At 52.1% G+C, this 24,519-nt stretch overlaps 1 protein-coding gene across 5 annotated transcripts in view; it reads left to right on the forward strand.

Moving 5' to 3' along the window:
* The first annotated feature begins 16,688 nt into the window (after positions 1 to 16,688).
* TRAF2 (TNF receptor associated factor 2) overlaps positions 16,689 to 24,519 on the forward strand; it is a 41,606-nt gene continuing 33,775 nt past the window's right edge. The window contains exons 1-4 of one of the 5 annotated variants that reach the window (XM_055350202.2): positions 16,700 to 16,770; positions 19,704 to 19,797; positions 19,905 to 20,005; positions 20,934 to 21,127. The gene's annotated coding sequence lies outside the window, so the exon portion shown is untranslated. Of the gene's footprint in view, positions 16,771 to 18,594; positions 19,798 to 19,904; positions 20,006 to 20,933; positions 21,128 to 24,519 lie in introns of those variants that run through there. The other 4 variants (XM_031014631.3, XM_055350203.2, XM_055350200.2 and 1 more) reach the window with 4 other exon arrangements.

Below are 24,519 nucleotides of genomic sequence, written 5' to 3' on the forward strand. Positions count from 1 at the left end.
TGCTTGGGTTCACTGAGCTGCTTTTTTATTTTGTTTTTTTGAGATGGAATCTTGCTCTGTCACCCAGGCTGGAGTGCAGTGGCACGATCTTGGCTTGCTACAACCTCCACCTCCTGGGTTCATGCCCAGCAAATTTTCTTTTTTTTTTTTTTTGAGATGGAGTTTCGCTCTTGTCATCCAGACTGGAGTGCAGTGACATGATCTAGGCTCACTGCAACCTCTGCCTCCCAGGTTCAAGTGATTTTCCTGCCTCAGCCTCCTGAATAGCTGGGATTACAGGCACCTGCCACCACGCCTGACTAATTTTTTGTGTTTTTAGGAGAGATGGGTTTCATCATGTTGGCCAGGCTGGTCTCAAACTTTTGACCTCAGGCGATCCGCCCGCCTCGGCCTCCCAAAGTGTTGGGACTACAGGCGTGAGCCACCACATCTGGCCCACTGAGCTTCTTAGGACTATATAGTACCACACATTCACCACGTCGGAAACATTTTCCTACTATTTATTTATTTAGAGACAAGGTCTCACTGTGGCATCCAGGCTGGAATGCAGTGGCGTGATCACAGCTCACAGCAGGCCCAACCTCCCAGGCTTAAGCAATCCTCCCACCTCAGCCTCCCACAATGCAGCACTTTGGGAGGCCGAGGTGGGAAATCGCTTGAGGCCAGGAGTTCGAGACCAGCCTGGGCAACATGGTAAAACCCTGTCTCTACAAAAACATACAAACAATTAGCTGGGTGTGGTGATGTGTGCCTGTGGTCCCAGCTACTCAGGAAGCTGCAGTAGGAGGATCACTTGAACCTGGACGGTCAAGCCTATGGTGAACCGTGATCATGCCATCGCACTCCAGCCTGGACAACAGTAAGACCCTGTCCCAGTAAATAAATAAATAATAAAAGTCTCACAGGACAGCTCGGATTTTTAAAAAATCAGTGGTCACCCCCTGTCCCTCTGCCCACCATGTTCCCAATCCCCAGAGGTTACTGCTTCCAAGTTTCACAGCTGCTTTGTACTTTTGGGTGTTCACTTCCACATGCTTAAGTGACATGCTTACTCCACTCTCACTATGTCTTCTTTTTTTTGTTTTTGAGACGGGGTCTCACACTGTCGCCCGGGATGGAATGCAGTGGCGTGATCTTGACTCACTGCAAGCTCCGCCTCCCAGGTTCAAGCGATTCTCCTGCCTCAGCCTCCCAAGTAGCCAGGACTACAGGCACATGCCACCAAGCCCAGCTAATTTTTGTATTTTTAGTAGAGACGGGGTTTCACCATATTGCCCAGGATGGTCTTGAACTCTTGACGTCGTGATCTGCCTGATTTGGCCTCCCAAAGTGCTGGGATTACAGGTGTGCCCAGCCAATAGCTCAGTTTTCGTAAGTAATCTAGGTAATCTGTTAAAAATAAGTATATTAGTACACACAATGCCAATGTGCCCTAAATAAATAAATAATTACATAAATGTAAATCGGATACATTCTTTATTTTTTTGCGACAGAGTCTCACTCCGTCTGTTGCCCAAGCTTGAGTGCGTTGGCACAATGTCAGCTCACTACAACCTCCACCTCCTGGGTTCAAGCAATTCTCCTGCCTCAGCCTCCCGAGTAGCTGGGACTACAGGTGCACGCCACCACACCTGGCTAAATTTTGTATTTTTAGTAGAGACGGTGTTTCACCATGTCGGCCAGGCTGGTCTCGAACTCCTGACCTCAGGTAATCCACCACTTCAGCCTCCCAAAGTGCTGTGACTACAGGTGTGAGCCACCGAGCCCAGCCAATTAATTCTTATAAATGAACTTTTCATGTACTTTAAATTTTAAAGTTGTGTTATGTTAAATAACAGATGTTCTTTAAGTGTGTGGATCATTTCCAAATAACGTGCTTCTGATGAGAAAAAATATAAAAAAGGCATAAAATGTGATCTTTATTTTTTTAAAGAATAATTTTGTCTAATTTGGAGGTTATTTCAAGGTTATTTCCAAATATGAAATAAGATAGGAATCAGTAAGCAGGAAAGAGAAATGTGAAGTTATGGATATGAAGATATATTTTGGTAAGTAAGTTTATAAAAAAGAAATGGCCAGGCACGGTGGCTCATGCATGTAATCCCAACACTTTGGGAGGCTGGGGCAGGCGGATCACAAGGTCAGGAGTTTGAGGCCAGCCTGGCCAATATGGTGAAACCCCATCTCTACTAAAAATACAAAACAGCCAGGCATGGTGGTGGGTGCCTGTAGTCCCAGCTACTCAGGAAGCTGAGGCAGGAGAATCACTTGAACCTGGGAGGCAGAGGTTACAGCAAGCCAAGATCACACCACTGCACTCCAGCCAGGGCAACAGAATGAGACTCTCTGTCTCAAAAAAAAAAAAAAAAAAAAAAAGGAAGAAAGAAAAGAAAAGAGAGAGGTAATAATTTTAAATGAGAAAGAATCACATATGGTAAATGTTTGTCCTAAAGTGACCGGTTATTTAAGAAAAAGAAACTGGCCAGGTGTGGTGGCTCATGCCTGTAATCCCAGCGCTTTGGAAGGCTGAGGCAAGGTGGATCACTTGAGCTCAAGAGTTCAAGACCAGCCTGGGCAACATGGTGATACCCCATCTCTACAAAAAATATAAAAATTAGCTGCCCATGGTGGCACACACTTGTAGTTCCAGCTAATTGGGAGGCTGAATTTGGAAGATCACCTGAGCCTGGGAGGTGAAGACTGCAGTGAGCCAAGATAGAGCCACTGCACTCCAGCCTGGGCAACAGAGTCAGGCCCTGTCTCAAAAAAAAAAAAGAAAGAAAGAAAGAAAAAGATAAGGAAAGAAAGCGGAACCATAGGACAAAACAGAAAGTCCAAGCATGTCATCAATAGTCTGAGTAAGTTTTTGTTTTTTGAGACGGAGTCTTGCTCTGTTGCCCAGGCTGGAGTGTAGTGGCACAGTCTCGGCTCACTGCAACCTCCACCTCCCGGGTTCAAGTGATTCTCCTGCCTCAGCCTCCTGAGTGGCTGGGATTACAGGCACATGCCACTATTCCTGGCTAGTTTTTGTATTTTTAGTAGAGAGGGGTTTCGCCATGTTGGCCAGGCTGGTCTTGAACTCCTGACCTCAGGTGAGCCTCAGCGTCCCAAAGTGCTGGGATTACAGGCATGAGCCACCACGCCTGGTCTGGTCTGAGTAAGTTTTGATAAGACTTGTGAAAAGGGAATTTATGAAAGGTATTTTGTGTGTAATTAAGTTAGCTATAATTGGAATTATTTGTAAGTCTTTCTAAATATTGATCTTTTCTATTAAAAATACACTAATACAAAACTGAAAAAATTGGTCACCTGTGTCATACATTGCTTTTGAAGTCTTTTTTTTTTTTTTTCCCAGGGACAGAGTATCTCTCTGTTGCCCAGGCTGGAGTGCAGTGGCATGACCTTGGTTTACTGCAACCTCTGCCTCCTGGGTTCAAGTGATTCTCCTGCCTCAGGCTCCCGAGTAGCTGGGACTACAGGTGCGCACCACCATGCCCAGCTAATTTTTGTATTTTTAGTAGAGACAGAGTTTCATCATATTGGTCAGGCCAGTCTCGAACTCCTGAACTTGTGATCCACCCACCTCAGCTTCTCAAAGTATTGGGATTACAGGCGTGAGCCTCCACGCCCAGCCCAATGTTTTTTGATTATCACTCTGGTTACTATGATTCTATTTTTATTAAGTGTTTTGAATCTTTTGACATCTTTGACTAGCTTCCCCAGGATCAATATCCTAAGTTAAGTCTTTTTGACCTAAATTTAACTTTGTGATTTTCCACTTCGGTTCATGAAGAGCCTCAAAGAATATACGTCTCACCTTGTAGAGATATTAAATGATAAGATTTATTTGATAAGTTGTCAAATGATAACACTCTTTCAGTTATATTTATTAGTATTTATTGGTATAAATGTTCCACAAATTATAAAAATTCATGAAAATTTAATGTTAGTCATAATTTTGGTTATGTTGAACTTTTCCTAAAGTTATATTTGTATAGATACGTTTTTGTTTGTTTATTATAGACAGGGTCTCTGTTGCCCAGGCTGGATGGAGCGTACTGGCATGATTATGGCTCACTGCCGCCTCAAAATCTTAGACTCAAGAAATCCTCCCAGCCAGGCGCAGTGGCTCACGCCTGTAATCCCAGCACTTTGGGAGGCCGAGGTGGGCGGATCACAAGGTCAGGAGATCGAGACCACCCTGGCTAACACGGTGAAACCCTGTCTCTACTAAAAATACAAAAAAAATTAGCCAGGCGTGGTGGCGGGTGCCTGTAGTCCCAGCTACTCGGGAGGCTGAGGCAGGAGAATGGCGTGAACCCTGGGGGGCGGAGCCTGCAGTGAGTCGAGATTGCGCCACTGCACTCCAGCCTGGGCGACAGCGAGACTCCATCTCAAAAAAAAAAAAAGAAATCCTCCCACCTCAGCCTCCCAAGCAGGTAGGACTATAGGCATGTGCCACCACCCAGGTAATTTATTTTATTTTTATTATAGGTGGGGTCTTGCTATGTTGCCCAGCCTGATCTAAAACTCTTGGCCAAAAGTGATCCTGTCACCTCAGCCTCCCAAGTTACTGGGATTACAGACATGATCCACCACACCTGGATCTGGATATGTTATTAATGTATTCTAAAAATTATATGAAAATTATAAAAGTCTGATGGCCCTGATGTGACACTGGTAGTCACCATTCTGGTTGCTATCTTAACATGCTGCATGTAATGGAAGTAACTAAGTTTCCTTGTCACTTGGGAACTGTCATCGGATTTTTAACTGTGGCTATTTTAAGTTTTTATCATTCACAATGGCTTTCTGAAAGCATTTGGAATAAGGTACAGTCCAAAATTGGTTTTCATGGAAAAGACTCTAACAAGTACTCTTGAACACAGATTTCTGATAACTTTTTTTTTTTTTTTTGAGACGGAGTCCTGCTCTGTAGCCCAGGCTGGAGTGCAGTAGCGTGATCTCGGCTCACTGCAAGCTCCGCCTCCCGAGTTCACGCCATTCTCCTGCCTCAGCCTCCTGGGTAGCCAGGACTACAGGTGCCTGCCACCGCGCCCGGCTAATTTTTTTTGTATTTTTAGTAGAGATGGGGTTTCACCGTGGTCTCGATCTCCTGACCTCGTGATCTGCCCGCCTCAGCCTCCCAAAGTGCTGGGATTACAGGCGTGAGCCACCGCGCCCAGCAGATTTCTGATAACTTTAAGGTCAATGAGCTAAATTAAAACTTTCAGAACTGTAATAAAGAAACTGATGGGGCTGGGTGCAGTGGCTCAAGCCTGTAATCCAAACTGTCTGATGTTATGACCAGAGACATTCAAACTACAAACCAGGAGGAGAAGCTGATCTTTAAATGCTGTAGACAGCCTTCCCAAGACAAAGGAATGAGACTCCACATCATAACAAAACCTTTATCCCTCTTAATGGTACCTTTCCACTTTGCAGGGTAATGCTGTGAAATTTCACAATCAGTGCCTTCTGCTGGTAGCTTAATGGAACCTAAACTAAGCAATCCTTGAGTGGTCATTGGTTAAATAAGAAAATGTCTGTGTCACCGCCGATACTACATGCTGTATCTAGATAAGTTCCTCTAAGAAAAGTTGAGACCCTGATACGCAAAAGAAGAAGAGCAGGCCACACAACTGCACCAGGTTTCGCCTAATTTCCTAGGGCCGTTCGACTTACTCAATTCACATTCTTCCCCACCATCTGTGTCAGCTGCTGCACCACCCACAGTGAGAAGCACCCGTCAGGCCCCGGGACCCTCCCCGGCTCCACCACAATGAAGACACATGGACATCACACCCAGGGACAGTGCGGCCCTCTCTCTGGACATCTGTCCTTCCTACTTTTTGGCAGAAAACGTTCCCTCCTCTCTTATTACATATTGGCACCCAGTCTGATGGTAGCAGTTTCTGTTATTTTTATTTTTTAATTACTGTTTTTGAGACAAGACCTTGCTCTGTTTCCCAGGTTGGAGTGCAGCAGCTCAATTGTGGCTCACTGCATCCTTGACCTCCTGGGCTCAAGTGATCCTCCTGCCTCAGCCTCCCAAGTAGCTGGGACTACAATCATATGCCACCATGCCCAACCAACTTTTTTTTTTTTTTTTTTGAGACGGAGTCCCACTTTATCGCCCAGGCTGGAGTGCAGTGCGCAATCTTGGCTCACTGCAAGCTCCACTTCCCGGGTTTATGCGATTCTCCTGCCTCAGCCTCCCAAGTAGCTGGGATTATAGGCACCTGCCACCATGCCTGGCTAATTTTTTTAATATTTTTAGTAGAGACAAGGTTTCACCATGTTGGTCAGGCTCATCTCAAACTCCTGACCTTAGGTGATCCGCCCACCTCAGCCTCCCAAAGTGCTGGGATTACAGGCGTGAGCCACCGCGCCTGGCCAGTCTTTCCTGTTTTTCAACTCGTTCTGTTCTAATTTTGGGAGATTTCCTCAATGTATAACCTTTCTACTTAACATTTTTCTTAACTTCGATATCACATTTTTTATTTAGAAGGGCTCCCTCTTATATTCCTTCTTTCTTTTTCTTTCTTTCCTTTCTCTCTCTCTTTCCTTTGTCTTTTTCTAATACGGTATCTGGCTCTGTTGCCCAGTTGGTGTGCAGTGGTGTGATCTTGGCTCACTGCAGCCTCCACCTCCTGGGGTCCAGTGATCCTCCTGCCTCAGCCTCCCAGGTAGCTGGGATTATAGGCATGTACCACGACATCTGACTCCTCTTATATTCTCTTAAGTTCTTTTTATAGCATTGAATTTTATAGCATTCTATTTCACAAATTCTTCTCTTTTTTCTTCTAAGATTACTAATTTGGTTCTTCTCACATTCTCCTCTGGTGCCTGTACCCTCCCTCTCCGCTCTTTTGTTTGGTTCAGGGCTCTGTTTTTTCCCTGTGTCTGGCAATCCTTGCTAAGGTCAGCCCACATGCAGAGCAGCCTTCTGTGCCCGGCGGGACTTTCCAGTATTAATTCCACTGCAGGATGATGGGGTGGGACAGGGCCATTTCTACTGGGGTCCCAGAGAGCAACATGGTCCCACCCATGGGGAAGTGGCCTCCCCACTGCCAGCCTCCAGCGAGCCAAGGGAGAAGAGCTGAGCCTGGTGCCCCTGAGGCTGGAGAGCCCCCAAATCCACTGTCTCCTGCCTGCTGTGGGAGTGAGGAGGGGAAAGTCGCCTGGCTGTGCTGGCTGATGAGGGGAAGTTCTGGGGGTCCCAGACAGTTCTGGAGGCTTAAGCCCCAGTAGGCAGCCCTGCTGTGCAGTAGCTCCCAAGGCCTCTCTGTCCACTGTCGGCACAACTTGCCCCCCACCTTTTTTTTTTTTTTTTTGAGGCAGTCTCACTCTGTCTCCTAGGCTGGAGTGCAGTGGTGCCATCTCAGCTCACTGCAACCTCCTCTGCCTCCTGGGTTCAAGTGATTCTCGTGCCTCTGCCTTCCCAGTAGCTCCCTCTGTCACCCAGGCTGGAGTGCAATGGTGCAATCTCGGCTCGCTGCAACCCCCGCCTCCTGGGTTCAAGCAATTCTCCTGCCTCAGCCTCCCACATAGCTGGGATTACAGGTGCCCGCCAACACACCTGGGTAATTCTTGTATTTTTATTAGAGACGGGGTTTCACCACGTTGGCCAGGCTGGTCTTGAACTCCTGACCGCAGGTGATCCACATGCCTTGGCCTCCCAAAGTGCTGGGATAATAGGCGTGAGCCACCGTGCCTGGCCTGGCTCCTGTCTTCCACAGCAAAACAGGACATTAGTTGTATAATCATCACCGTGTGGGGCCACTTGGGAGTTTTCATTTGAATTTACAATTATTTTGACTGCAGAGAGATCTGAATGTCACTAGGATCACCTTAAAAAAACAAAGACAGACAGAATCACAATGTCTAGAATGTCCTGTGAAGTGGGAGTTTTATAAACCAAACACTATGTCCTGTGGTCAAGGTTCTTCCTACCTTTGTGTATCTGTGGCTTTAAGTGAAAGACAATTTTCAAAATTCAAGTGAATAAAGTGTTTTCTGATTGACCATGAGGAAAAATAGGTGGATAAACATAGCTGGAGTATCATGACAACAAGAAAAAGATCAATTTTGACAAAGTTGTCAAACTTGTAGATGTTAAAACTCAAAGCCATGCCGGGCGCGGTGGCTCACACCTGTAATCCCAGCACTTTGGGAGGCCGAGGCGGGCGGATCACGAGGTCAGGAGATCGAGACCATCCTGGCCAACATGGTAAAACCCCGTCTCTACTAAAATATACCAAAAAAAAAAAAAAAATTAGCCAGGCGTGGTAGCGGGCGCCTGTAGTCCCAGCTACTTGGGAGGCTGAGGCAGGAGAATGGTGTGAACCTGGGAGGCAGAGCTTGCAGTGAGCCGAGATGGCGCCACCGCACTCCAGCCTGGGCGACAGAGCGAGACTCCGTCTCAAAAAAAAAAAAAAAACAAAAAAAACCTCAAAGTCAGAAACTGGACTATAATGTTATCATTAATTAATACAAAAAACCAATAGGTTTGGCTTACGCCTATAATCCCGGCACTTTGGGAGGCTGAGGCAGGTGGATCACCTGAGGTCAGGAGTTCAAGACCAGCCTGACCAACACGGTGAAACCCCATCTCTACTAAAAATACAAAATCGCTGGGTGTGGTGGCAGGCGCCTGTAATCCCAGCTACTTGGGAGGTTGAGACAGGAGAATCGCTTGAACCCAGGAGGCGGAGGTTGCAGTGAGCCGAGATCTCACCATTGCACTCCAGCCTAGGCAAAAAGAACAAAACTCCATCTCAAACAAACAAACAAAAAACCAACAAAAAACCCCAATATGTTGGCCAGGCAGTGACTCACACCTGTAACCCAGCACTTTGGGAGGCCAAGGCAGGAGGACTGCTTGAGCTCAGGAGTTCAAGACCAGCCTGGGCAACACAGTAAGACTCCATCTCTACTGCAAACTTAAAAAAAAAAAAAAAAACTTAGCTGAATGAGGTGGGGTTTGGTGGCTCACGTCTGTCATCCCAGCACTTAGGGAGGCTGAGGCAGGCAGATCACTTGAGGCCAGGAGTTTGAGACTAGCCTGGCCAACATGGCGAAAACCCGTCTCTACTAAAGATACAAAAAATTAGCCAGGCGTGATGGCTCACACCTGTAGTCCCAGCTACTCAGGAGGCTGAGGCTGGAGAATCGCTTGAACCTGGGAAGCAGAGGTTGCAGTGAGCCAAGATCATGCCACTGCACTCCAGCCTGGGCCACAGAGTGAGACTCTGTCTCAGAAAAAAAAAAAAAAAAAAATTCCATTACTTTTTTTTTTTTTTTTGTAGGGACAGAATATCGCTCTGTCACCTAGACTGGAGTACAGTGGCACAGTAATAGCTCACAACAGCCTTGAACTCCTGGGCTCAAGCCATCCTCCTGCCTCAGCCTTCCAAGTAGCTGGGACTACAGGTGCATAACCACTACATCTGGTTAGAAAACGTCCATTACAGCCGGGTGCCGTGGCTCATGCCTGTAATCCCAGCACTTTGGGAGGCCGAGGTAGGAGGATCACTTGAGGTCAGGCGTTCGAGACCAGCCTGGCCAACATGGTGAAACCCTGTCTCTACTAAAAATACAAAAATTAGCCGGGCGTGCTGGCATGTGCCTGTAATCCTGGGAGGCTGAGGCAGGAGAATCACTTAAACCCGGGAGATGGAGATTGCAGTGAGCTGAGATTGTGCCATTGCACTCCAGCCTGGGCGAAGAAGCGAGACTCCATCTCAAAAAACAACAACAACAAAAAATGTCCATTACATTAACATATTTTTCCAAAAGCAAGGGGGAAAGGGTACTTATACCATCATATTAGTTTTTATTTATTTATTTATTTATTTATTTATTTATTTATTTATTTTTGAAACAGAGTTTTGCTCACCACTCAGGCTGGGGTGCTGTGGTGCAATCGTGGCTCACTGCAACCTCCGCCTCCTAGGTTCAAGTGATTCCTGTGCCTCAGCCTCCAGAGTAGCTGGGACTATAAGCGTGAGCCACCACGCCTGGCTAATTTGTTATTTTTAGTAGAGGTGGGTTTTCACCATGTTGGCCAGGCTGGTCTCAAACTTCTGGCCTCAAGTGATCCACCTGCCTCAGCCTCCCAAAGTGCTGGGATTACAGGCATGAGCCGTGTCCAGCCGGTAATGGAAATTTTAATCCACCACTTTTGTATTGTAAAGTTTATTTAGCGTATTTTTTTATTTTTGAGACAGGGTCTTGCTCTGTTGCCCAGGCTGGAGTGCAGTGGTGCACACACTGCAACCAGAGCTCACTGCAGCCTCGACCTCCCCAGGCTTAGGTGATCCTTTCACCTCAGCCTTCCTAGTAGCTTAGGCTACAGGCGCATACCACCATTCTGGGCTAATTTTTGTATTGTTTGTAGAGATGGGGTTTTGCCATGTTGCCCAGGCTGGTCTCAGATTCCCAGGCTCAAGTGATCCTCCTGCCTCAGCTGAGTAGCTGGGATGACAGTTGCGTGCCACCATGCCCGGCTAAATGTTGTATTTTTAGTAGAGACAGGATTTCACCATGTTGGTCAGGCTGGTCTTGAACTCCTGACCTCATGATCCGCCCGCCTTGGCCTCCCAAATTGCTGGGATGGCAGCAGCTTTTTTTTTTTTTAACTGGCATGTTGTGCAGATGTGGCTAAGGAGAGTGAGCCAGTGGCCCAGGTCATCCCCAGGTTTCTCCGCCAGCAGTGACGCCCCACCCTGGGGAGCAACTTCCCTTAGGCCCAGCTAGCTGCAGAATGGGGGTAGTTGGAGGGAACCTAGAAGGACCTAAGCGCAGGGCCCTGGCAGGTGAGCACAGTGTGGGGAGGTGCCAGGTGGAGAGGTGTGCAGGGAAGCAGGGAAGGATGGTGGAAACATGGTGGCCCAGGGGCAGAGGTTGCAGATGGTCACAGTTGCCCTGGTCCCGGGACCAAGGGGCGAGAGCTAAAAAAGTGGGAGGCCCCACTGGGGAGGGTGGCGGTAGGGCTGGGAGAATGTGGCTGTGGCAGGGTGGGTGGGGACCTTCCAGCCACCTGGAGCATCCTGGGTGGAGGGTTGGGTGGCCTTGGCCAGATGGTCACAGTTGCTGGGACCAAGTGTGGGCACAGACCTCTAGAGTTTGTGGGTGTGAAGTGCAACTGTGGTGACTGGTCCTGGCAGGTGCCTAGGAGGCGGGGGCAGAGACATGGCTCACTCCAGCCTCAACCTCCTGGGCTCAAGCAATTCTCCCACCTCAGCCACTCAGGTAGCTGGGGCTACAGGCGTGCACCATCACGCCCAGCTATTTTTTTTTTTTTGAGACAGAATTTGGCTCTTATTGCCCGGGCTGGAGTGCAATGGTGCAATCTCAGCCACAACCTCTACCTCCCAGGGTCAAGTGATTCTCCTGCCTCAGCCTCCCAAGTAGCTAGGATTACAGGTGTGCACCACCACGCCGGGCTAATTTTTGTATTTTTAGTAGAAACGGGGTTTCTCCATGTTGGTCAGGTTGGTCTCGAACTCCCAACCTCAGGTGATCTGCCTGCCTCAGCCTCCCAAAGTGCTGGGATTACAGGTGTGAGCCACCGCACCCGGCCTAATTTTTGCATTTTTTGTAGAGACGGAGGTTTCACTATATTGCCCAGGCTGGTCTTGAACTCCTGAGCTCAAGTGATCCAGCCTTGGCCTCCCAAAGTGCTGGGATTACAGGTGTGAATCTTCTATTACTTTCTTGTGTGTCCTTCCCAAGTTCACAGAAAACACAAGCTGACAGAAATCCATTCTTTCCCACGGTTGCTGGCACGGATGCTGCTGTGTGACAGCACAAGTTCACGTGCTTGAGGGTCTCCTGGCCGCAGCCAGCCCCAGGCCTGCCCTGGACAGGTGGGCTTCAGATTCCCCCCAAGGTTCTATGCCATTGAGTTGGAGGACAAGAGCTTCCCCACTGTCTGGCGTTGAAGCAAACCTGCCTCCAGGTCCCACCCCTCCCCAGGCCTTTCTCCTTTTATCAGGGATTGCCCTGGGGGAGCCCCCCTGGGGAGCTGATGAGGAGGGAGCCTCTGTGCCCCGTGCACTGGCCTGAGGGGGTGAGGCCAGGGCTGGGGCTGCTGCAGGGGACTCTGGCCCGGAGCTGCGGCTGCCTTCCTGGAAACACTCCTGTCAGATGACTGCAGAGTGAGAGTGAAACCAGCTTCCCTCGGAGGCTGCAGCACAGGGCTGACATGCAAACGTCTGAAAAAAAAGAGGCAAGCTCTCGGTGTGAGTAAGTGGACTGCGGCTATTTGAGGTGGGCACTTCCCCTGGGGACAGCACCAGGCACAGAAGGGTGTCCCTTGTTCATGGTCCCATGGGGGGCCCAGCTTGGACATTCTGCCTCCTGGCTCCATCTGCAAGCTGGGCTCTGTCGTCCCAAGACCTGAGTAAAAGGACATGAGGTGTGAGCCTTCGAGGGTGCCAACCACGCCCAAGGGAAGCCAGGCATCCACAGAGCCCTGCTGGGCACAGAGGGCAGACGCAGCTGCTGGATTTCAGATGCATCCACAGAGCCCTGCTGGGCACAGGGCAGATGCCAGTGGCATGGCGGCCCCTCACCTCCCGTGCTCTGCAGGCCCAGTGGGTAGCTGTGGGGTCCTCCCTGGCCAGGTCAGTGAGTGGCTGGCATCCACGGCAGCATCTGCTGTGGTCCATGGTCATGCCGCCCCTCCAGGGACACTGGCACCCTCATCAGGACACGGAGCCCAGGACAGCAGCTGCATGTGTCCATCTCCAGGTTCCAACTGCTGCCCTCCTTCCTGCTCCTGCAACCCCCATCCTCAGGCAGTGAGAGGGCGCTGGGGCTTCTCCTGAGACTGCCCGGGGACATGCCCTCCCCCTGCCCCTGCTGGAGGCCTGGGTGGCTGACTTTTGCTTTCTTTTCGGCAGGAAGGAGCCCACGTGGGAATCCCCTGAGCTGCGCCATGGCCAGAGTGAGTCACCCCTTTCCAGCCAGCAAACAAGGCGAGTCCCCAGGCCAAGGTGTCACAGCTTCCAAGCTGGTGGGCGGGGTGGGAGGCTGCTTCCCCACAGTGTGTGCCTCCGTCTCTCAGTCAGGCTGGTATCAACTTGCTATGCCTTGCAGGCCTGTCATCACAATCAATATTAGTATTAGACAGAGTCTCGCTCTGTCACCCAGGAGGGAGTGCAGTGGCGCAATCCTGGCTCACTGCAACCTCCGCCTCCCAGGTTCAAGCGATTTTCCTGCCTCAGCCTCCTGAGTAGTTGGTATTACAGGCACCTGCCACCATGTTCAGTTAATTTTTGTATTTTAGTAGAGACGGGGTTTCACCACCTTGGCCAGGCTGGTCTTGAACTCCTGACCTCAGGTGATCTGCCCACCTCAGCCTCCCAAAGTGCCGGGATTACAGGCGTGAGCCACCATGCCCAGCCAGTTTTTTTTTAAGTGTCTGTGCCAATCTTCTGGAAACAGAGCAGTATAAATTAAAGCCATTTTCATGAGAGCAGCACTGGAGCAAGTACTCTGAGACTGGGCGGCACGGGGCAGTCATCCTGGTCACTACCTGCTCTCGAGGGCTGTGGGCATTTGCCAAGCTTGGGAAACCTTTTCTGGACTTGGGGTGGGGCTGAGGTGGTCCCAGACTCAGCCCTTCAACACTGTCATCATCCAGGACCAGTGAGGTGTGTCACCCCAAGTTGGAGGCCACTGTCTGAAAGCTGTTAGAATGACTTTCCCGTTACCCTGAAGGAAGTAGAGTGTCCTAAAACAGGTGAACCCCTTCTTTTTTCCTTGAGATGGAGTCTTGCTCTGTCACCCAGGGTGGAGTGCAGTGGCGTAATCTCGGCTCACTGCACCCTCTGCCTCCCAGGTTCAAGTGATTTTCCTGCCTCAGCCTCCTGAGTAATTGGGATTACAGGCATGCGCCACCACGCCCAGCTGATTTTTGTATTTTTAGTAGAGACGGGGTTTCACCACGTTGACCAGGCTGGTCTTGAACCCCTGACCTCAGGTGATCCACCCACCTCAGCCCCCCAAAGTGCTGGGATTACAAACATGAGCCACTGTGCTGGGCCTTTTGTGTATTTTTTTTTTTTTTTTTTTTGAGATGGATTCTCGCTCTGTCGCCAGGCTGGAGTGTAGTGGCGCAATCTCGGCTCACTGCAACCTACGCCTCCCGGGTTCAAGTGAATCTCCTGCCTCAGTCTCCCGAGTAGCTGGGAGTACAGGTGCCCACCACCACGCCCAGCTAATTTTTGTACTTTTAGTAGAGACAGGGTTTCAACATGTTGGCCAGAATGGTCTCGATCTCTTGACCTCATGATCTGCCCACCTCGGCCTCCCAAAGTGCTGGGGTGAGCCACCGCGCCCGGCCTTTTGTATTTTTTTAGTAGAGACGGGGTTTCACCATGTTGGCCAGGCTGGTCTCAAACTCCTGACCTCAGGTGATCTGCTCGCCTCGGCCTCCCAAAGTGCTGGGATTACAGGCATGAGCCGCTGTGCCTGGCTGTTTTTTCTTTTTTAAAAGAGACAGGGTCAGCCAGGCGCAGTGGCTCATGCCTGTAATCCTAGCACTTTGGGAGGCTGAGGCAGGCAATTGCCTGAGCTCAGGAGTTCGAGACCAGCCTGAGCAACACGGTGAAACCCTGTCTCTACTAAAATACAAAAAAAATTAGCCGGGCGTGGCGGTGTGCGCCGGTAGTCCCAGCTACTCCGGAGGCTTAGGCAGGAGACTTTCTTGAACCCGGGAGGCAGAGGTTGCAGTGAGCCGAGATCGCACCACTGCACTCCAGCCTGGGTGACAGAGCAAGACACCGTCTCAAAAAAGAAAAAAAAGAGACAGGGTCTCACTCTATCTCGCAGCCTGGAGTGCAGTGGTGCAACCACAGCTCACTGCATCCTCCACCTCCTGAGCTTCAGTCATCTTCCTGCCTCAGCCTTCCAAGCAGTTGGGACTACAGGTGTGCAGCACCACACCCAGCTAATTTTTTTTTTCCTTTTTTTGGTAGAGATGGGGTTCCGCCATGCTGCCCATGCTGGTTTCGAACTCATGGGCTCAAGCGGTCCTCCCGCCTCAGCCTCCCAAAGCGCTGGGATTATAGGCATGAACTGCCACGTGAACCCTTTTTCATCCCGAGCTGGCTGCTGCAGACTCAGGACAGCTTTGAGCCTCCCAGGTGCAGCCAGGAGGAGACGCCTTCTTACTTCTGAGAGCTCAGTTAGTTACTGGGCTTGAGCAACCTCACTGAGCCTGCAGGTGCGGACTTGGAACGTTTCCATGGCTGCTTGCAGCAAACTCAGGGGTGATGACGTTGATGGAATCCGATGGCTTCCTGAGTTCCATCTCAAGGCCTTGCTGTCCCAGGAATGTGGGTTTGGGGCGGAGGGGAATTCCAACTGCAAACCAAGTAACATATATGAAATGTGGCACTGGCGCCTGGGGACAGCGTGGCCTGTGTAAATTATGCAACTTCAAAGCCTGCCCTGTTTTGCAGTGTATTCCATCCTCGAGGAGTCCCGTGGTCTCCGGGTCTGAATGCTCGGAGGAGACTTACCTCCGTGAACGTTTCCTTCTCTGCAAAGCGGGGAGAAAGGTCTCCATTTTACCAAACGCTGGATGGAGAGGGGGTGGTGTGTCCAGTGCTAGCCCGTGCACCGCCAGAGAGAACCTGCTGCAGCTCCCGTTCTCCTGGGCAGATGACAGTGCCGCCTCCCCCATGCAGCCCACAGGACTCCTAGGGCAGCCCCTGTTTTGGCCGCCAAGGCCACTGTTTTCATTTGAGTGTCTGGAGGCCATAGGTTGTGTTTTCACTTGAGGTCGGGAGTTCAAGAGCAGCCTGGCCAACAAGGTGAAACCTCGTCTCTATCAAAAATACAAACATTAGCCGGGCGTGGTGGTGGGCGCCTGTAGTCCCAGCTACTCGGGAGGCTGAGGCAGGAGAATCGCTTGAACCCGGGAGGCGGAGGTTGCAGTGAGTCGAGATCGCGCCACTGCTCTCCAGCCTGGGCGACAGAGTGAGCCTCCGCCTCAAAAAAAAAAATAAAGTGCACAACCCAGTAGATTAGCACACCGGCCATGTCGGGCGGCCGTCACCACTGTCTGGTTGCAGAGCATTACCTCACCCCAAAAAGGAGACCCCATATCCTTAATACCTTAAGTGTGCAGTATTCTTTTAGTCCTGTTTCTCATAAATGTTACCCAAATTGAGGCGCCGCTCTGCGCCCGGCACCGGGGGAGGCGGAGGGACCCGCAGGTGTCGGGTAGGTGCGGCCGCCCCGCCAGGGCCCCGCGTCCCGCGCGCGACGCGCGCCTCGTGGGAACCGGTGTCGCCCGACCTGGGCTCCCGGCTCACCTCTCGGGTGTGCGGCAGGGGTCTCCGCACCGGGGCCACGGGAGGAGAAGCAAGGGCCTCGCTGTCTCGCTGCACCTGGGGAAGGGACCCAATTAGCGCGGACCCCACAGCGCAGCACCTCACCAGCTCCCCGCACCAACGCCCCGGCGCGCTCTTTGAGGAAAAAGCAGAGGGCGACTACCCATGCCGTCTCAGCGCCGACCAATCGGCGCCCGCTGCGGCTCCTACGGGCTCGCTGGTTGGCTCCGGCGTCAGTCCGTCAGGCGCGCTCGGAGCGGGGCGTATCTGGCCAATGGCTCTCGCTACAGCTTCCTGAGGGCTCGCTGGTTGGCTCCCATGTCCGTCCGTCAGGAGCCCGCGGCGGAGCGGCGGCGGCGGCGGCGTTGGGGGCGGTAGCTGGGCGGGCCCTTAGTTCCGGGCGCGCTGCGACCGTTGGGTGAGGCGAGCGCGGGGTCGGGCGCGGGGTCGGGCGCGGGCGCGGGCGCGGGGTCGGGTGCGGGGTCGGGCGCAGGCGCGGGCACCTCTCAGGGAGACTCCGGGCCGTAGCGGGAGCGGGGGCGGGAGAGGCCGCGGGGCGGGGGCGGGGGCGGGGCCAGCCCGAGGGGATTTCTCTGAGCTGCTGGGCCGGAAACCAAGTCCGAGCGTGGCTGGCGCGGGAAAGTTCGGGAACGCGCGCGGCCGTGCTCGGAGCAGCGCCAGGGCACGGTCCGGGGTTTTGCGCGGGGTCGCGGCTCCCAGTACCGCCTGAGGCCCGTGGGCGGCCCACCCGGCCCTGCCCCGCCCCGGGTCCGTCGCTCCCCCGCGCCCTGTCGCCCCTCCACGCTCAGCTGTGGGCCCCTCGTGTCCCCGAAGCCCCGCACCCTCACCCGGCTGCGTGCTCGGGAGGGTCAGGGGCGCCTCCGACCCCTGAGTTTGCCAGCGCCCCCCAGCCAGGGGTCGGGGAAGACCAGTGAGGCTGGGGGCGGAGCCGACTCTGCTGCCTTCCTGCTGAGTGGCTGGGGAGACCCACGCTGAGCCTGGGTGAAAAGTGCCTCTGGCTGCTGGCACGGTCGGGGGCAGCAAGGAGCCAGTGCGGGGATGGGCTGCGGTGGACGGGGCCGGGATCGGGGCCGGGGCCTGGGCCTGGCAGTAGCAGGGGATGTTTGTGGAAGGTAGAGCCGAGAAAAAGAGGAGTTGGAAAGTCTGCAAGAACCTGGCGTGAGCAGCTGAAGGCTGGTGCTTCCTAGGCCAAGATGAAGGAGTCACAGCGCCCACGGCCTCTCGGGAGGCGGCCAGATGGGCAGCCTGGGGTCAGGGGAACGGTCAGGGCCAGAGCTGGGTATTTTGGAGTTGTCATCTTGAGGCCCTGAGGGCTGAGGGTCAGTGCAGAAGAGCACCAAGCCCCCACTCGGTGTAGGGCCGACAGGGGGTAGGGTGTCTGGCAGCCAGTGAAGACGGGGCTCGGAGGAGGAGGGAGTCTGGTCTGGGTCAAGTCAAGGGAAACTAGGACTGAGAACGGACCCTGCTCTGTGGCCACATGATTTTGAAGGGACGGAATTACTGCCCTGTAACTCAATCTCTCTCCCTGTTAATAGCACTAGTTTTTAATAAGAGGAACTGAATGTATTAATGGGTGGACTCTTGTGAGGTTCAAGAGCTCCTCTCCTACCACGCTTGCTTCTGATACTTCTGTATAAACAATTGTTAAGAGTTTAGGTTGTTATCAAGCTTCTATTTGGTATTCTTTTGAGCCTGAAAAAGATGGGGTTACATATAAAATTATAATTTTATTTATTTATTTTTTGAGATAGTTTTGGTCTTGTTGCCCAGGCTGGAGTGCAGTGGCTCGATCTCGGCTCACTGCAGCCTCCGCCTCCTGGGTTCAAGCGATTTTTCTGCCTCAGCCTCCCGAGCAGCTGGGATTACAGGCGTGCACCACCACGCCCGGCTAATTTTTTGTATTTTTAGTAGAGATAGGGTTTCATCATGTTGGCCAGGCTGGTTTCAAACTCTTGACCTTAGGTGATCCACCCGCCTCGGCCTCCCAAAGTGCTAGGATTACAGGCATGAGCCACCGCGCCCAGCCATGAAATTACAGTTTTAAAGTTAACTTCTAGTATTTGGAGGGCCTCATATTCATGGCTGCATGCAGATCAGTGTTCCTGAGTATTACTCAGATGAGCTTTTATAGAAGTGGGTTAGAATCAGGTGCCACCGACGCCTGTAGTCCCAGCTACTCCGGAGGCTGAGGCAGGAGAATGGCGTGAACCCGGGAGGCGGAGCTTGCAGTGAGCCGAGATCGCGCCACTGCACTCCAGCCTGGGTGACAGAGCGAGACTCCATCTCAAAAAGAATCGGGTGCCACCCAGTGAACTCTTACGTGGAGTCCAGTATTGTATGAAGCAGTTGTGTGCTGTTGGTGGAGACATGAATTGAGGAAGTTTGAATCTCCAGCATTTGGGGCATCTTGGAGTCTGCTTGTGAGAAGGGCGAGGCCTGGGTTGAACCCAAGCGTTTGCGGCGACTAGGTGACCCCTGCAGCGGCCAGGTTGCACCCATATCTGATTTGATGTCATGGTTTGGGCAGTGTTTGACTTGTGTAACAATACAGCTTGTCCTTTTGAGAGTCACCGATGCCACCAAACCACGTTCCCACACCAGAGTCAGGATGCCAGGTCTCAGCTGCCTGTTGACTCCAGCTTAGTGAAGGCCTCTGATTTCTTGTGGGGGTGTCCCGTTGTGAAGGGAACACACAGCTCAGCCCTACCATCAACAAGGGTGCCAGATGCCCCCACTCTCCTGTGGAGGGGAGTCTTGCTCTGTCACCCGGCTGGAGTGCAGTGGCACGATCTCGGCTCACTGCAACCTCTGCCTCCTGGGTTCACGCTATTCTCCTGCCTCAGCCTCCCGAGTAGCTAGACTACAGGCACCCACCACCACGCCCTGCTAATTTTTTGTATTTTTAATGGAGACGGGGTTTCACCGTGTTAGCCAGGATGGTCTTGATCTCCTGATCTCGTGATCCGCCCACCTCGGCCTCCCAGAGTGCTGGGATTACAGGTGTGAGCCACCGCTGAGGTGCTTTTTTACGTTAAAACTTGTTTGTTTTTCTTTTTTTGTTTGTGTGGGTTTTTTTGTTTGTTTTTTGTTTTTTTTGAGACGGAGTCTCGCTCTGTCGCCCGGTGTGAGCCACTGCGCCTGGCCTTTTTTTTTTCTTTTTTTGAGACAGAGTTTCGCTCTTGTTGCCCAGGCTGGAGTGCAATGGTGCGATCTCGGCTCGCTGCAACCTCTGCCTCCCAGGTTCAAGTGATTCTCCTGCCTCATCCTCCAGAGTAGGTGGGATTACAGGCACCCACCATCATGCCCGGCTAATTTTTGTGTTTTTAACAGAGACAGGGTTTCTCCACTTTGGTGAGGCTGGCCTCGAACTCCTGACCTCAGGTGATCCACCTGCCTTGGCACTCCCAAAGTGCTGGGATTACAGGTATGAGCCACCATGCCCGGCCTTAAAACCTGTTCTTGACATTTCTTTGCCATTTTAACTTTTTTGTTATTTTATTTTTATACCTGAGGTCTTGTTATGTTTCCCAGGCTGGTCTCGAACTCCTGGCCTGAAGTGATCCTCCAACCTCAGCCTCCCAAGTAGCTGGGATTACAGGTGCAAGCCACTGTGTCAGTTGGTCACCGCATGTGTGAGTTCCCCCCACACTTATTCAGTCGGTCACCGCTTGTGTGAGAGTCGCCCCCGCATGCTCATTCAGTCGGTCACTACATCTGTGACAGTCCTCCCCGCATGCCCATTCAGTCCGTCACCGCATGTGTGAGAATCCCACCCGCACGCTCGTTCAGCCGGTCACCGCGTGTGTGAGAATCCCCCCGCACGCTCGTTCAGCCGGTCACCGCGTGTGTGAGTCCCCACCGCACGCTCGTTCAGCCGGTCACCGCGTGTGTGAGAATCCCCCCCGCACGCTCGTTCAGCCGGTCACCGCGTGTGTGAGAATCCCCCCGCACGCTCGTTCAGCCGGTCACCGCGTGTGTGAGTCCCCACCGCACGCTCGTTCAGCCGGTCACCGCGTGTGTGAGAATCCCCCCCGCACGCTCGTTCAGCCGGTCACCGCGTGTGTGAGAATCCCCCCCGCACGCTCGTTCAGCCGGTCACCGCGTGTGTGAGAATCCCCCCCGCACGCTCGTTCAGCCGGTCACCGCGTGTGTGTGAGTCCCCACCGCACGCTCGTTCAGCCGGTCACCGCGTGTGTGTGAGTCCCCACCGCACGCTCGTTCAGCCGGTCACCGCGTGTGTGTGAGTCCCCACCGCACGCTCGTTCAGCCGGTCACCGCGTGTGTGTGAGTCCCCACCGCACGCTCGTTCAGCCGGTCACCGCGTGTGTGTGAGTCCCCACCGCACGCTCGTTCAGCCGGTCACCGCGTGTGTGAGTCCCCACCGCACGCTCGTTCAGCCCGTCACCGCGTGTGTGAGAATCCCCCCCGCACGCTCGTTCAGCCGGTCACCACGGGGGTGGCACTTTTGTTTTTAGCCGACTTACCTGATAGAATTGGGAGTTTTAGAGTAAAACTGATCTGGAAGCCTGAAAAAACCAGCAGCACATTGTTCGTTTCCAGGTTGAATCGCTCCTAGCTGACCCCTCACGTCTCTTATGATACGTACAGAAAGCAAGAGCAGCCCATGCCGTCCGGCCACGCACCAGGTCTCAGTCTGTGTGTCTGGTTCAGGTGACCATGGTGTTCAGTTCAGTTCCTCCTGCCTCCTGTGTAGGCCACTGAGAGCTCCCTAGTCTAAGCCGGAGGAGGTTCTGGTAAGTGCTAGGCACAGTGGAAGTTGGATTCCAACATGTGCGCAAATTGGGGCACTGTCAGAAGTGTGCTAAAATCTTGGTGTAGCACTTTTGAGCCTTCGTGGTGGTTTTCATTAGTTCTTAAAATGTATTTATGAATGAGATTCAAATAAAATGTTTAAGGAATCTCTAAGCACAAAGAACCCCAGAGTTTAGTGTGGGCATCAGTGGGACCTCAGGGTCCCCCGACCGGGCTGCCTGCCGTGTCCTGGCTGTCTGGGGTTGTGTTTTCATTTGGAAACAGGAATGATGATCCCCGACCTTCCAGCCGTGTCAGGACGTCACGATGGCCACGTGAGGCCGTGTCTGTGAGAAGCGTCTGCCGGTGGTGGAGGACGTGCACTTTGTTGTGAACCTCGGCTCACTGCAGCCTCCTCCTCCCAGGCTCAGGTGATCCTCCCACCTCGGCCTCCTGAGTGGCTGGGACCACAGATGCATGATCCTCCCACCTCGGCCTCCTGAGTAGCTGGGACCACAGATGCATGCCATCACACTTGGCCATTTTTTCTATTTTTAGATTTGTTTTTTTGTGTGTGTTTTGTTTTTGAGACAATGGTCGCTCTTGCTCAGGCTGGAGTGCAGTGGCATGATCTCAGCTCACTGCAACCTCCGCCTCTCAGGTTCGAGCGATTCTTCTGCCTCAGCCTCTGGAGTAGCTGGGCTTACAGGCTTGCACCACCATGCCTGGCTAATTTTTTGTATTTTTAGTGGAGATGGGGTCTCACCATGTTGGCCAGCCTGGTCTTGAACTCGTGACCTCAGGTGATCCACCGACCTCGGCACTCCCAAAGTGCTGGGATTACAAGTGTGAGCCACCGCGCCCAGCCAATTTTTTGTGTTTTTGGTAGAGACAGGGTTTCATCATGTTCCCCAGGCTGGTCTTGAACTCCTGAGCTCAAGCAATCTGCCTACCTCGGCCTCCCAAAGTGCTGGGATTATAGGTGTGAGCCACCATGCCCGGCCCATTTTTGTGGTTCTTTTATGTCTGACAAGCATGCCTAGGGCAGGGAGGGCACACCTCTGTCTCCACCTTCAAGAGCGCATTTAGGAGGAATGTCGATATGAAAAGAATCAAGCTTTGTCTGAAAGATGCACCAGGACACTCTTCAGTGACATTGGGAAAAAAGAAGGCTCACCCTGAATCTTTTTTTTTTTTTTTTTTTGAGACGAAGTTTCGCTCTTTTTGCCCAAGCTGGAGAGCAGTGGTGCGATCTTGACTCTCTGCAACCTCTGCCTCCCAGGTTCAAGCGATTCTCCTGCCTCAGGCTCCCAAGTAGCTGGAGTTACAGGCGTGAGCCACTGCACTCGGCTAATTTTGTATTTTTAGTAGAAACGGGTTTCTCCATGTTGGTCAGGCTGGTCTCAATCACCAGACCTCAGGTGATCCACCCGCCTCAGCCTCCCAAAGTGCTGGGATTACAGGCATGAGCCACCGTGCCCGGCCCATTCTGAATCTGTCTACCCTAGCAAAACGATCCTTTATTTTACTTTCTTGCCCCATTCGTACACTGGCATGACTGCACTCATAGGGTTCTTCACATTTTATATCCTATTTAACATCTTATAATAAGTATAAGATAGGATTTTGTCCTAAAGAATGTGGTTTAAGGCCAGGCGCGGTGGCTCACGCCTGTAATCCCAGCACTTTGGGAGACCGAGGCGGGCAGATCACGAGGTCAGGAGATTGAGACCATCCTGGCTAACACGGTGAAACCCCGTCTCTACTAAAAAAATACAAAAAATTAGCTGGGCATGGTGACCGGTGCCTGTAGTCCTAGCTACTTGGGAGGCTGAGGCAGGAGAATGGCGTGAACCTGGGCGGTGGAGGTTGCAGTGAGCCAGGATCGCGCCACTGCACTCCCGCCTGGGCGACAGAGCGAGACTCCGTCTCAAAAAAATAAATAAATAAAAAGAATGTGGCTTAAAAACCAATGATATTTAAAAATAGAAAATTTCTTTGTCCAAAGTGGATTAAAAGCCACTTTGTTCTAAAACCATTAAACCTTTTTAAACTGTTAGTGGCTCAGCCAGGCACAGTGGCTCATGCCTATAATCTCAGCACTTTGGGAGATTGAGGTGGGCAGATTATCTGAGGTCAGGAGTTCGAGACCAGCCTGGCCAACTTGGTGAAACCCTGTCTTTACTAAAAATACAAAAATTAGCCAGGCGTGGTGACAGGCGTCTGTAGTCCCAGCTACTCGGGAGGCTGAGACAGGAGAATCACTTGAATTAGCCGGGCATGGTGACAGGCGTCTGTAGTCCCAGCTACTCGGGAGGCTGAGGCAGGAGAATCGCTTGAACCTGGGAGGCGGAGGTTGCACCTTAGATCACACCGTTGCACTCCCGCCTGAGTGACAGAGCAAGACTCTGTCTCACATGAATAAACAAATAAACCATTAGTGGCTCATGAAATCAATGTAATAGCTTCTGACCAGAACAAAAGAAAGAAAATAGAACACTCAGAATGCCTCTTATGAAGACGAAGTGTAGTTCTGTGAACCTTTTAGTGACGTACATGTATGTAGCACATCTCCACATGCCATGATAAATGTGCGCTGAGGGTGCAGTCCTGGTGAGCAGGCTCCCACCTCAGTTTGCCACGGCTGGTATGCATCTGTGAGCTCCGGAACATCCGCATAGCTCTGCCGCCCACAGGAGCAGGTGCACCCACCTTCGAGAAAGTGGGAGAAACAGGTGTGGCCTCCCCACCAAGGGACCTTGAGCACTGGGCAGGCAGAGCCCCAGCGTCCCTTCTGTTGGGTGGTTGGAGGAGTAAGTTTAGGTTATAAGCATGTTTTCTGAACTCTGAAGTGCCACACGAATGCAAGGTCTCACTAAATTACAGATTCAGAAGCTGGGATTGAAAGCACACCACTGCTGGCTTTGGGGGGCAGACAGGTGACTGACAGTCTCATCACAGTTTCTTAAGAGTCAGCCCTGTTCAGGTCAGTGAGCGCAGGTCAGGGATGAGGTCGCTGCACTCTGCGTTCCCCAGTCCTGTATGCGGCGTCAGTTTTGGCAGCCCACGTGTCTCTCCTGTAGAGGATTAGAGGGGCCGGCCCCATGGGTCTGCAGGGTTGGCACACCGTCTGGGGAAGACACTTGGAATGTGCTTTCGTTGGTGAGCCAGGTCAAGGAAACTTTGGGGAATGTTTGCAGAGAGCTGAGGATGGTTGTCTTGGGGCCTAAGTTTTTCTAACTTAAAAAGCACCTCCTATTTGGGGTCTGTGTGGTAGTGACCCTTTTTCTTTTTTACTTTTTTTTTCGAGACGGAGTCTCGCTGCAAAGCGCAGGCTGGAGTGCAGTGGTGCGATATCGGCTCACTGCAACCTCTCCTTCCCAGGTTCAAGCGA

This window comes from Gorilla gorilla, chromosome 13, assembly GCF_029281585.2.
Source record: "Gorilla gorilla gorilla isolate KB3781 chromosome 13, NHGRI_mGorGor1-v2.1_pri, whole genome shotgun sequence".
NCBI lineage: Eukaryota > Metazoa > Chordata > Mammalia > Primates > Hominidae > Gorilla > Gorilla gorilla.